This window comes from Bos mutus, chromosome 16 (assembly GCF_027580195.1).
Source record: "Bos mutus isolate GX-2022 chromosome 16, NWIPB_WYAK_1.1, whole genome shotgun sequence".
Lineage (NCBI taxonomy): Eukaryota > Metazoa > Chordata > Mammalia > Artiodactyla > Bovidae > Bos > Bos mutus.
In genome coordinates, this window is record NC_091632.1 from 59,628,229 (window position 1) to 59,641,075 (window position 12,847).

The following is a 12,847-nucleotide window of genomic DNA, read 5'->3' on the forward strand; positions in this document are numbered from 1 at the left end:
TAAAGGTGCACTCCACAGAAGTTTCCACTCTTTTCATAATATAGTGGTCGGTAATGCTGCCTACGGATCAGGGGTGGAGAGAGTCAACTATGGTTTGAGTAAATGACAGATAGAAGAGCACATGGAAAATGCTGCTGGAGAAAGTATATTTAGGAGTTAGCAGTAAGGACCGAGTTATACCAGACTACATGAAATCATAATAAGGAAGGTCTACAGTTTCCATCTTGTTATAGCGAGCATTGTTTGGCAGTCTGGGAGCCAGAGCAAAGGCATCCAAAATCCTGAGGATGATAGCATGGAGTGTGACATTTAGACTAGAAAATATGATTTAGGCACAAAGAAAATGTTATACCTAAAATGTGGAAAATCTATTTCTTACTACTAGCCTGTCCAAGTACCTGCTGTGTCCCCCTGTGAGCGTATGCTCAATCGCTCAGTCGTGTCTGACTCTTTGCGATCCCATGGACTGTAGCCCACCAGGCTTCTCTGTCCAGGGAATTTTCCAGTCAAGAATACTGGAGTGGGTTGCCATTTCTTCCTCCAGGGAATATTCCTGACCCAGGGATCAAACACACATCTCCTGTATCTCCCTCATTGGCAGGCAGATTCCTTTACCACTGCACCATCTGGGTGTCCCCCTATGAGTGGACCTGTAACAAACAGATGGGAGAAATCACGCGGGATTCTTCCTTGGGGTCTGCACAAGGTACTGCTGTGAATACGTCCTTTCTGTGATCTAAAAAGGACTTGGAAAGCCCGGGGCAAGTCATCTGTGCTTCTCATGACTGTGATCTATGATCTGTGCCGTCTTAGCTCTGTGGTTTCAAGGATGAATCTGCACAGTGCTTACTATATAGCTCAGCTCAGTTCAGTTCAGTCACTCAGTCGTGTCTGACTGTTTGCAACCCCATGGACTGCAGCACGCCAAGCTTCCCTGCCCATCACCAATTCCCAGAGCTTGCCCACACTCATGTCCATTGAGTCGGTGATGCCATCCAACTATGTAGCTAGCACTCAGTAACTGTTTCTTGAAATACTGCTAAAAAAAATCAGTAAAAACAAAAACAAAATTCTCTCTTACATTTGAGCAGCACATAGATGTGACTAAGAAGACAGGCTTCCCAATCAGACAGACCAGGACTCAATTCCAGGCTCTACTGCTTATCACTAACTATTGAACTGATCTTTTAAACACTATTTAATTTTTTCTAACCATAGTTTCTTCATCTATAAAATGGAAATGACAATAATAGCTCTGAATTCCTTGGGTCGTTTTCAGGATTAAATCAGAGAGTATGTGTAAAATATAGCACCGCGTCTGGTGTATAGTTAAGGGTTCAGTAAAATCATTAATACTGTTACTGTAAATTTAATTGAGACTTTATACTATTAATGTCCATGTTTCTTCGCCAAATACAGGTACAACACATGACCAGATCAGTTCCAATTCACAATTTAAAAAAAATTCTTTACATTCAGAGACTATTATTATTTTGGAATCTTTTAGAATGTGTAATAATAATAAAACTTACTATTAAAAATTCTTTGAAAGATTGTTTTATAAAATTACACAAAAGAGACACTCATGTGATAGCAGAATAAGAATTAAATGTAGTCTAAATTGCAATGTTGATAGAGAACTAAATATTCTTAATTGCTTACAGGACCAGTCAGATATAGTCAAGTACTCCAGTAATATAGAAACAATTTACAGGTAATTATATTTCCATGCAAAGCCTACATCTGTAGGTGAGAAAAGGAGATACACCTCTTCAAAATGTTCTTCGTCTCTTTCCATTTTGAAACTGTGATGAAACACGTATAATGTTCGGCTTAGGTGTACTCTATAAATTTTACAGACTTTATTCAGTGATGAATCGTTTTTCTTTTAAATCACGGTTTTTAAACAGAACACCTGAGATTAGTTATTTTATTTTATTTATTTATTTATTTTTATTTGCTAATTTTTATTCAGACTTTAGTTTCCTTTTCAGCTTTTGAGGTCCCATTTGATTTTGCTTTTATTTTATTCTTTTAAATCACAGAGAGTGTTTTGCCTATTCTGTTTTCTAGGAGTTTTATAAACGTTGAATCTTTAACCATTTTGAGTTTATTTTTTTTGTATATGGTGTTAGAGTGTTTAGTTTATTTTAAATGGTTGAAAAATTTAATTTTTGTCAAAGATAATGTGCGTGGATTTATCTCTGGGCTTTCTAAAAGTCAGTCTTGATAACACCTGAAGTCAGGTAGTTATTTTAAATAAGAAAAAAATTAATTTCTCTAAGATATATCTAGACCCCTGACTATGACCATTCTTACCTTCAATAATAAATGTCTACACTTTGAATATAAAAATGTATGTTCTTTTGATAACTGACAGGAACATGCCAGCCAAAGGCAGAAGAAATGTCCATGGATTATAGGCAATCCTACAGCTGAATTTCCTTTGCCATCTTTCACCTCCTTCTATTGCTTAAGCCATCAGCGGCTATTGATTAGCTAAGAAAAACTCACCTCCAATTTAGCTGTTAAATAATTTTCAATTTTCTCCCTAGAGACATTAGGAATACCTCAGAGATGTGATAAAAGATTGCTGTGAACAATGATAAAAATGTGCATTTCCACATATTTATAAATCCACATGCTAACTTTACTAAACTTGCTGGCAAAGACAACTATCTGATATTTAAGGAAGTTAGTCCAATGGGAAAACTGACAGGCGAAACTGCCCACTCACTGGATCTACTAGACGTCACTTCAATTAGTGATTGAGACTGGCAGCCCACAAAGGCATTTCTGTGTGATGTTCCATAAGAAAAATATGCTTTGTACATAATGTACAATATTCCCTGTCTGTCCCACTCAGACTCAAAACCCTATAAAGCTGGAACGAATCAGACTTTCATGTAACAGCTTGAGTTCCAATTTAAGTTAAAAAGAAATTTTTCTCTTATTAGTAGAGCCTGGCCCTAATAAGCAAGAAAGAAATGATGTTGTTTTTTCCCCAGTTATTGCAATAAATAAGAAAAGAACTGTGTTATACGGATCTGGGTGAGAACAGGGAGGGGGGTAATTTCCTCTTATATAATTAAATAATTATTTCTTCTTAAAAAGGTGGAGTTCTAGGCCTGGCAGATCAGTCGTCAAAGGGCAGCTATTCTGCCGTTCATTCAAAGAAGAGGGAAGCAGAGCATGGGAAATTCATTTTCAGACACATTTCGCCCTTGCCACTTTCAAATACATTTGTCCCTGTAGTACTGGAGGCCAGAATTTCACATGGTTCTGGTCCTATGCAATGCACACCCCAAGAGGAATCTAAGAATGATTTTAAAAGAAATAGTTTAAAACAATGAGCATTCTGAAAAAGACAACTGGTTAATTAAAAATTTTTTTTAACAGTTGAAAAGTATCTTTGCTTAAAAGAAACATTCTTCCTCAGCCCATGAACTTAAATTTGCATAGTTTAGCTGGAGTTATAAACTGAACAGCTCCATGTGTTACATTTTAAAGTTATACTAAATTATAAAGCACTTGCCCTTAAACTCAAGCCTTTCCATGCCAGACTTGCTATAAGCCCCGAAACAAAACATGCTAAATGAGACTATAGTATATACTTTTCTTAATAAGATGTGAATAATAATCACTAATAGCAGATCCAAGAAAAGCTCATAAGAAAGCCAGAAAAATCTTATTAAATTTAACTAACTTAAGAGGTTGGAATGCTGGAATGAAGTTTAAAATCCTCAAGCCAAAATACTCACCAGATACTAATGCTGCTTACTCAGAATTCTGAGCTTTGGGAAATGGAGGTCACGGGTAAGAAGGTTAAAAAAAAATTAATACAATTTGGAGCTCAAGGTAGGGTTTAATTCTGCATTAGAGGGAGACCTTTTAACAATCAAATAATACATTTAAATAAATCTCTCCTGGGGACTGCTTTACAATGAAGTAGTTTCAGTTTCTGGTAGCCAATAAGAGTGGCCAATGACAGAGAGCTAAAAACAAAGACCCAGAATATTTAGTGTTGACCAGGACCAAAAAAATTATCTGAGTCTAGTTCTCAACTACATATTAATATAAATAGAAATGGAGATGCAATCATTGATCAGATTTCTGTTTAAGCTTCTAAAGTGCAGGGGGAAAAATCTGATACAGTAATCTCATTCACTGAGATTTGTCACCTTCTTCCTGACCAGGGCTAGAAGATTCCTCCTCCCTGAGCTACCCTTCCTTCCCCCACAAAACACACTCCATCCCTTTAAAGGGACTTTCAATGTCAGGCCAAGGAGTTTGGGGAAACCATGGAAGATTTCTGAGCAGAGTGGTGACATAATGAAAGCAGTGTTTCAGGCAGAGGGAGGTGGGCAGATTCAAGTGACCACAGGCACAGAACGAGGGTCTGAAGGAATGAATGTGTTAACTGTCCATCCTTGCTTCTCAGTAGACACACAAAATAGTGTTTAGAAACAGTAAATTGCTCACATTCCTGTAGAAAGCATCATGCTTGAATCTCAAGCTATTTGATAACCATCAGAGCCCTGTACCATTCAAATGGAGAAAATAAACTGATTTAACTAAACCAACAACTTAGCAAATTCACAGAGATTAAGGCATCAAATCTGGCCCTGTATCCTCTCATTTTATTCTAAGTCATAAAATACATATGGACCAAAAAAAGTCCAAACTATTATTTAGGAATTTATGTTTCATCCATCAGTTCTATGATCTGCTGATTGCTTATAAACTCACTTTTACTAGATTTGCAAATATCCGGAAGGTGGCTAGAGCTGAGCAAACAGAAAGGTTATTCTGGGCTGATGCTGACTCTCCCTGGGCACAGAGTCTCCCGGCCCCGCCCTGTCTTTCTCAAAAGGGCTCTAGAATCATTTATGAAAGAGGCTTAGGAGCCACTGTGGGAGTGAACTGGGTCTCTACCTTTCCTTTCTTTTTTAAAAAATTAATTTATTTTTTTATTGAAGGGATAATTGCTTTACAGAATTTTGTTGTTTTCTGTTGAACCTCAACATGAACCAGCCACAAGTGTACATATATCCCTTCCTTTTTGAACTTCCCTCCCATCTCTCTCCCCCTCCCACCCCTCTAGATTGATACAGAGCCCCTGTTTGAGTTTCCTTAGCCATATAGCAAATTCCTGCTGGCTATCTATTTAGGGTCTTTCCTCATAGCTCAGTCAGTAAAGAATATGCCTGCAATGCAGGAGACTCAGGTTCGATTCCTGGGTTGGGAAGATCCTCTGGAGAAGGAAATGGCTACCCACTCTAGTATTCTTGCCTGGAGAATCCCATGGACAGAGAAGCCTGGTAGGCTACAGTCCACGGGATAGCAAGAGTTGGAGACAACTTAGTGACTAAACCATTTATTTCACATATGGTAATGTAAGTTTCCATGTTACTCTTTCCATACATCTGACCTTCTCCTCCCCTCTCCCCATGTCTATAAGTCTATTCTCTATGTCTGTTTCTCCATTGTTGCCCTGTAAATAAATTCTTCAGTAGCATTTTTCTAGATTCCATATATCTGTTAGAATACGATATTTATCTTTCTCTTTCTGACTTACTTCACTCAGTGTAATAGGTTTTAGGTTCATCCACCTCATTAGAACTGACTCAAAGGGACTCCTTTCTCAGGCTGAGTAATATTCCATCGTGTATATGTACCACAACTTCTTTATCCATTCATCAGTCAATGGACATCTTGGTTGCTTCCATGTTCTAGCTATTGTAAATAGTGATGCAAGGAACAGTAGGATACATGTGTCTCTTTCAATTTTGGTTTCCTCAGGGTATATCCCTAGGAGTGGGATTGCTGGGTCATATGGTGGTTTTATTCCTAGTTTTTAAGGAATCTCCATACCATCTTCCATAGTGGCTGTATCAATTTACATTCCCACCAACAGTGCAAGAGCACTCCCTTTCTCCACACCCTCTCCAGCATTTATTGTTTGTAGACTTTTTGATAATGGCCATTCTGACTGGTGTGAGGTGATAGCTCACTGTAGTTTTGATTTGCATTTCTCTAATGATGAGAACTTCCTTGGTGGCTCAGAGGATAAAGCGTCTGCCTGCAATGCAGGAGACCTGGGTTCGATCCCTGGATTGGGAAGATCCCTTGGAGAAGGAAATGGCAACCCACTCCAGTATTCTTGTGTGGAGAATCCCATGGACAGAGGAGCCTGGCAGGCTATAGTCCACGGGGTCGCAAAGAGTCAGACACGACTGAGCGACTTCACACTCACACTCACACTCACACAATGATGAGAAAGGTTGAGCATCTTTTCATGTGTTTGCTAGCCATCTGTATGTCTTCTTTGGAGAAATGCCTGTTTAGGGCTTTCCCCCACTTTTTGATTGGGTTGTTTGTTTTTCTAGTATTGAGTTGTATGAGCTGCTTATATATTTTGGAAATTAATCCTTTGTTAGTTGTTTCATTTGCTACTATTTTCTCCCATTCTGAGGGTTGTCTTTTCACCTTGTTTATAGTTTCCTTTGCTGTGCAAAAGCTTTTAAGTTTAATCAGGTCCCACTTGTTTACTTTTCTTTTCATTTCTATTACTCTAGGAGGTGGGTCATAGAGGATCTTGCTTTGATTTATGTCATTGAGCGTTCTGCCTGTTTTCCTCTAAGAGTTTTATGGTTTCTGGTCTTACATTTAGGTCTTTAATCCTTTTGAGTTTATCTTTGAGTATGGTGTTAGGAAGGGTTCTAATTTCATTCTTTCACATGTGACTGTCCAGTTTTCCCAGCACCACTTAGTGAAGAGGCTGCCTTTGCCCCCTTGTATATTCTTGCCTCCTTTGTCAAAAATAAGGTACCCTTGGGAGCATGGGTTTATTTCTGGCTTTCTATCTTGTTCCATTGGTCTATACTTCTGTTTTTGTGCCAGTACCATACTGTCTTGATGACTGTAGCTTTGTAGTATAATCTGAAGTCAGGAAGGTTGATTCCTCCAGCTCTCTTCTTCTTTCTCAAGACTGCTTTGGCTATTTGGGGTCTTTTGTGTTACCATATGAATTGTGAAATTTTTTGTTCTAGTTCTGTGAAAAATGCCATTGGTAATTTGATAGGGATTGCATTAAATCTGCAGATTGCATTTGGTAGTATAGTCATTTTTACAATATTGATTCTTCCTACCCAGGAACATGGAATATCTCTCCAACTGTTTATGTCATCTTTGATTTCTTTCATTAGTGTCTTAAATAGAAGTAGATGAAGAAGATCTATATACATTAAAGATTAACTGCAGGGGAAAAGAACAGTAGGAAAAGCAAACAAAGGAATAAATGCAGAAAAAATAATAATAGGTTTAAAAAATTAAAATTAAAAAAAGAGAAAAGAAGAAAAAAAAAGGAAAACTCAACAGAACTGACAAGCCCAATGTAGAGGCAGAGGTTTATAACAGCACTAAAAAATGTGGCTGAGAAAAAAAAGAAAGAAAAAAACAAGACTCAAAAGCTTAATTAGATTTTATAGTGCCAATAACATCGACAACTACAACAGAGTGGTTAAAAAAAGGAAAAACAGAAAAAAAAAATCCAAAAGAATCTACAGAACAAGTCAAAACATAAGAATAATAAATGTTTTTCTTGAGTCACTGCTGTCAAGAGCCCCTTCCCTTGCTGGGAGTTACAGGCCACCTCTCCTCCCTAGGATGCCCTCCAACACCGTGCTGATCTCTGGACCTGCTGTGGGGGCCGCTCAGATTCTAATCTGGTCCCACTCCTGTGTGTTCTTGCCTCCAATGTCCACAGCTATCAGAACTAGTGCGTTTTCTTTTGTGGGAGCACTCAATGGCCTTTTATATATTCCATAGAGTCTGCCTAGTTGATTGTGTGGATTTAACCTGCAGCTCGTACAGCTGGTGGGAGGGTTTTGGGTCTTCTTCCTTAGCCACGCTCCCCCTGGGTTTCAACTGTGGTTTTATTTCCACCTCTGCATGTGGGTCGTCCACTGGGGTTTACTCCTGAGGCTGCCCTGGAGGACTTGGGTTTGCCCCTGTGAGGGCCAGGTGTGGAGGCGGTGCAGCTGCTTGGGTCCCAGGGGTTCTGGCAGCACCAGGTACTCAGGGGGTTGGTGGCTGGGGCAGCAGGAAATACAGTGCTCTAGAAGGGTATGGTGACCAGTACTGGCCAATACACTCCAGTATGCTTGCCTGGAGAACCCCCTTCTCTGACAGAGAAGCCAGGCAGGCCACAGTCTCTAGGGTTGCAGAGTTGGACATGACTGAAGTGATCCTGCACGCAGAGAGGCAAGATTTTTTTTGCCTGCGGCAGCTCTGCCCCAGTGAGAGTTGAGTGTGAAGGTGGTGCAGCTGCTTGGCTTGTGGGGATCCTTGCAGTGCCAAGTGTGCAGGGACATGGACTGCCTCCGCCCCAGGAGTTATGACCCTATCAGAGTCTTTTTTCTAGCCTCTTGTAGCGGCAAACAGAAGGCCTCTTTGGCTAGTCTTTCTCAGTAGCTCTGACTATTCAGGCACTTAGGGGTTCTTAGGGTCCTTCTCCATTGTTTGGCAACTCAGGCACATAGAGGGATCCCCCTGGCTGGGGTCCTTCTCTGTAGATCTGTGGTGCATCAGGCACTTAAAGGGGTCCCCTGGGTAGGGTCCTGCTCTGTAGTTCAGTGAGTCAGGCCTTCGATGGGCCAGCCTACCTTGTTGAGCTTCAGATGTGGGGAAAGAGAGGCTATGGTGATGACTCTACCCCCTACATGTGACTCAGCAGTATTGCCTTGTTTCCATGGCTGCCTGGCTTTCCTCCACAGGCATTTCCCACCACAATCTCCTCCCTCACATCCTCTCGATCTGTCTCTCTGCAGTCAGCAGCAGCCCTCGCCCTGGGATTGCTCCACAATCCCTAAACTCCAGCTCCCAGTTGCTGCACCTTCCAGGGGACCTGCATCCCTGTCCTGGGTATGTTTGGCTGCGGCAAGGACTGTCTGAATCTCATTCCATTTAGGCTGCCACAGATCAGCTGTTTCACTGTCAGCCTTAAATGTTTCATCTCTGACTCAGACAATTGCCCTGATGTGGGGATAGGACCCCTGCCTCAGTTCCCCACCAGCCGAGGACAGGTCAAGTCCTACTAACACTCCTGTTTCCCCCCCTAGTTCCTTTGTCTACCAAGCTTTGTGTGGTGCTATATACTCTTTCCACTGGTCAGGTTCTCCTGTCTGCTCTCAGCTGGTGCTCTGCATGCATTTCTGTGTCTGAAGGTGCTTTCCTGATGTGTCCGTGGAGAGAGATGTACTCCACGTCCACCTACTCCTCCACCATCTTGTTCTACCTTTCCTTTCTTACTTCTTCATGAATGAGGCTGTAATCTTTTTTTTTTAAGTTAGAAACCAATGCACTGAGCGGGGATTTAAAGGACCAGAGGTGATATCCCCCCAAAGAGACTTGACAATTGATAAAATAGGGTCTTTAAGGGAACAAAACGTTTTAAACCTTTGCCACTGTGTGGGAAATACCTTATTCCAGGAGACCAATGTGTCTGGTTTTCATTATCAAAGTTAAACATCATAAAATCAAGCTCCGCATAAGAAGGACTTGCTTGGTGTTCAATTATTTATTCGTTTCACTCAACAATTTCCAAGTCTTTGCTAAATGCTAGGCATCTTGGTAGCTGGTACCCAAAATCAGTACTAAAGAAATAGTTCAACAAGCGAGCCTAAGGAAATACCAGTGCATCAAAGGTATCGAATTATAGACATCACTGCACATAAAGTACTCAGATACTTCCCAAGTCCTTTATGTTGACTCCACAACATTCAGAATCCACTGTTTCAGGGGAGCAGTCTTTGACAAACTATAGCCTATTGTTATCCAAAGGTCAAATGAAATAAGCCCAATGGTCACAATGTGCCACCCCCTCTGGGCTCTTCCCCAGACAGAGGACGCTGCTTGCCAGGCTGCCCTCACACTTGCTCCCACTCTCATCTCCTCCCAGCCTCCTTCCCCACATTTGGGGCAACTGGTCTCCTGTCTTATTTTTGAAAGACTCCATCTCCCAAGGCTGCTTATCTCAGCTGTCTTATGACTCCGCCTTCCTCTTTGGGACTCACATAACCCTCTGAACTCTGATTCTGGTTTTCAGAGACTGTGGTTTTTGTTGCTGCTGTTGCTGTTTAGTCAGTCAGTTGTGTCTGACTCTTTGAGACCCTATGGACTGTAGCCTGCCAGGCATGAGATTTTCCAGGCAAAAATACTGGAGTGGGTTGCCACTTCCTCCTCCAGGGGATCTTCCTGACCCAGGGATCGAACCCCACTCTCTGCGTCTCCTGCATAGCAGGCGGATTCTTTACTGCTAAACCACTGGGGAAGCCAGTGGTTTATTTTTGCCCCAATCTCTCTATTAAATAATAAACGGCTTGATGGCAGTGACCAATCTGGCTTTGTGAGGTTTTTAAAAAATTTAAGCTTTATCAACTTTTCACAATTAAAAAAAAAGATGCCCTGAGAATTGGGGGCAGGGGGGAGACAGTAATAAGTCATTCAATAAAAATTTGAGTTCCAAATATGTCCCAGACTAGGCTGCATTTCAAACTCTAAAATGCTAAGCAGCTAGCTCTCTGGTTTTTGTTTTTTAAGATACAATTTTGTAGAATAAATTTTGCTGAAAAGACCACAACATAGTATAGCAATGAAAATTTTCCTACAAATGTTAAGTTCTTTCCTTTTTCAGATGTTTTCTACGTCTTTCTTTTTAAGATTTCCTTACTTATTTTTGGTTGTGGTCGGTCTTCCTTGTCACACGCAGGCTTTCTCTAGTTTCAGTGAATGGGGACGACTCTTCACTGTGTGTGTGAGCCTTCCATTGCAGTGGCTTCTCTTGTGGTGGAGCTTGGGCTCTAGGCATGACAGCTTCAGCAGCTGCAGTGCCTGGGCTCAGTAGTTGAGGATCGTGGGTTCTACAGCACTGGCTCAGAGTTGTGACACATAGACTTAATTGCTCTGTGGCATGCAGTATCTTCCCGGGCCAGGGATCAAACCAGTGTCCCCTGCATTGCAAGGTGGACTCCCACCCACTGGACCACCAGGGAAGCCCTAGAAAGTCTCTTAAATTACACCTAACAATCCACTTAAGTTTGGAAAGAAGATTCAGTAGTACAGTTGGTTCTTTCCTGCAATTAGAGATATAACTGGTTCATAACAATATCTTTTATGTTTTGCTATTTGCTAAATATTTTACCTTTTTAAACTTTTTTTAATGAAAAAGAAAAAACTGAACCATTCCTCTTTTTCTTCAGTCTCTAGAATCTGCTAAACAAGTAGGAACACTATAGACAGGGGGCAATTGGAGAATTCATTTGCTTCATTCCAAAATGTTATATTAATTAATTTTAAGAAATAAAGAGGGTATTGTTGCCTGACATTTATTATTAAAGTAAAAGATGACCAAGGCTCATATTTTGAAATGTATTACAGACTGTGCAATGCATTCCATGAGGCATAGCACACTCTAAAATCGGTTCATTTATAGTATATAGACGTCTCTAAAAGACGTCCTACTAATAAAATAGGCCTTTACTCAATTTGACTGCCAAACTGACTTACTTTGGCAAGCAAGCTTGGAACATTTTAAATTTTACAAACATTATCCTGTTTTAAAAAGTTAATTTTGACTACTTTGAGGAATGTAAAAATAAACCTTGGTTTCAGTGAAATCAAGATTAAATTCTACCAGACTTCTAAAATTAACTGTCATAATCAGATTATACAATTAGTATAAGGTATAAAGGCTCTGAGTCTTGGGGTTGGAGAGGCCCATTTATTCTCAACAACTCCCCTTTCCTCTTCCAAAAGGCAACTTAGTGACCATCGTTCCCATTTGCCCTTTCCTGTAGGCTGATGGGGTAAAAAAGATACACAATTCATAAATGAGAGTGAAAAGCAACACATCAGGTATTTATTTAAATTGAGATTCAATAATAACCTGATTTCTGAAACAATATTAACAAAAATAAGTACACAAAGCAAAGAACAATGACAAAAACTTAAGGGAAGAAAATGAAAGGAACAAAAGCAGAAAGAGAAGAGAAAGGAGACTGATAATCTGGTTCTAGGCACTATGCTTGGTTTAGGGCTTCCCTGATGGCTCAACTTTAAAGAATCCACCTGCAATGCAGGATACACAGGAGACGCAGGTTCCATCCCTGGGTTGGGAAGACCCCTTGGAGGAAATGGCAACCCACCCCAGTATTCTTGCCTGGAGCATTCCATGGACAGAGGAGCTGGGTGGGCTACAGTCCATGGGGTCACAAAGAATCAGACACGACTGAGTGATTTAAGTACACAGGCACTGTTACTCCCATTTTTATAGAGACAGAAATGAAGGCTGAGAGAGATGCAATATTTACCCAAGAGCACAAAGCTATTCAATGGTAGAGCCAGGATTCAAACACAGGGCCTCTCTTCTAAAGTCCATGCTCTTCCCACCTCATGTTGTACAGGAAGGAAAGGAAGAAGGATTGAGCAAAGAAAAATGAGAGCTGTAATGTAGTAGCAATGATTACTCCTCTAGGAGTAATCTAGGCTAGCTGTACTTACTTATACCTTTCAGGAAAACTTTGTTTTAACATTTGTATTTTAGATCCACAAATAGAAAGTGCAGGCAACTATAAATTCAATACCCTGGCACTTTTGTCTCCAGATTGATCTGCAGTAGTTTTTATTAGACATTAACTATGGCTTCTAGAAGATGTTGAAGGATATTGCTGACCTGCTACATTAAAAAAAAAAATAATAATAACATGGGGCTTTAGACTTTCAGATTTTTGGAGAAAGGGAATTTTATCTTTTGTCATTTCCTTATTATAAACAAAATACAAGCAAC

The 12,847-nt window shown here is 40.4% G+C and overlaps 1 protein-coding gene across 8 annotated transcripts in view; it reads right to left on the minus strand.

The window, feature by feature from the left end:
• The window catches only part of DISP1 (dispatched RND transporter family member 1), a 227,440-nt gene that overhangs the window by 41,919 nt on the left and 172,674 nt on the right, over positions 1-12,847 (minus strand). The gene's annotated exons all lie outside the window — the stretch shown is intronic.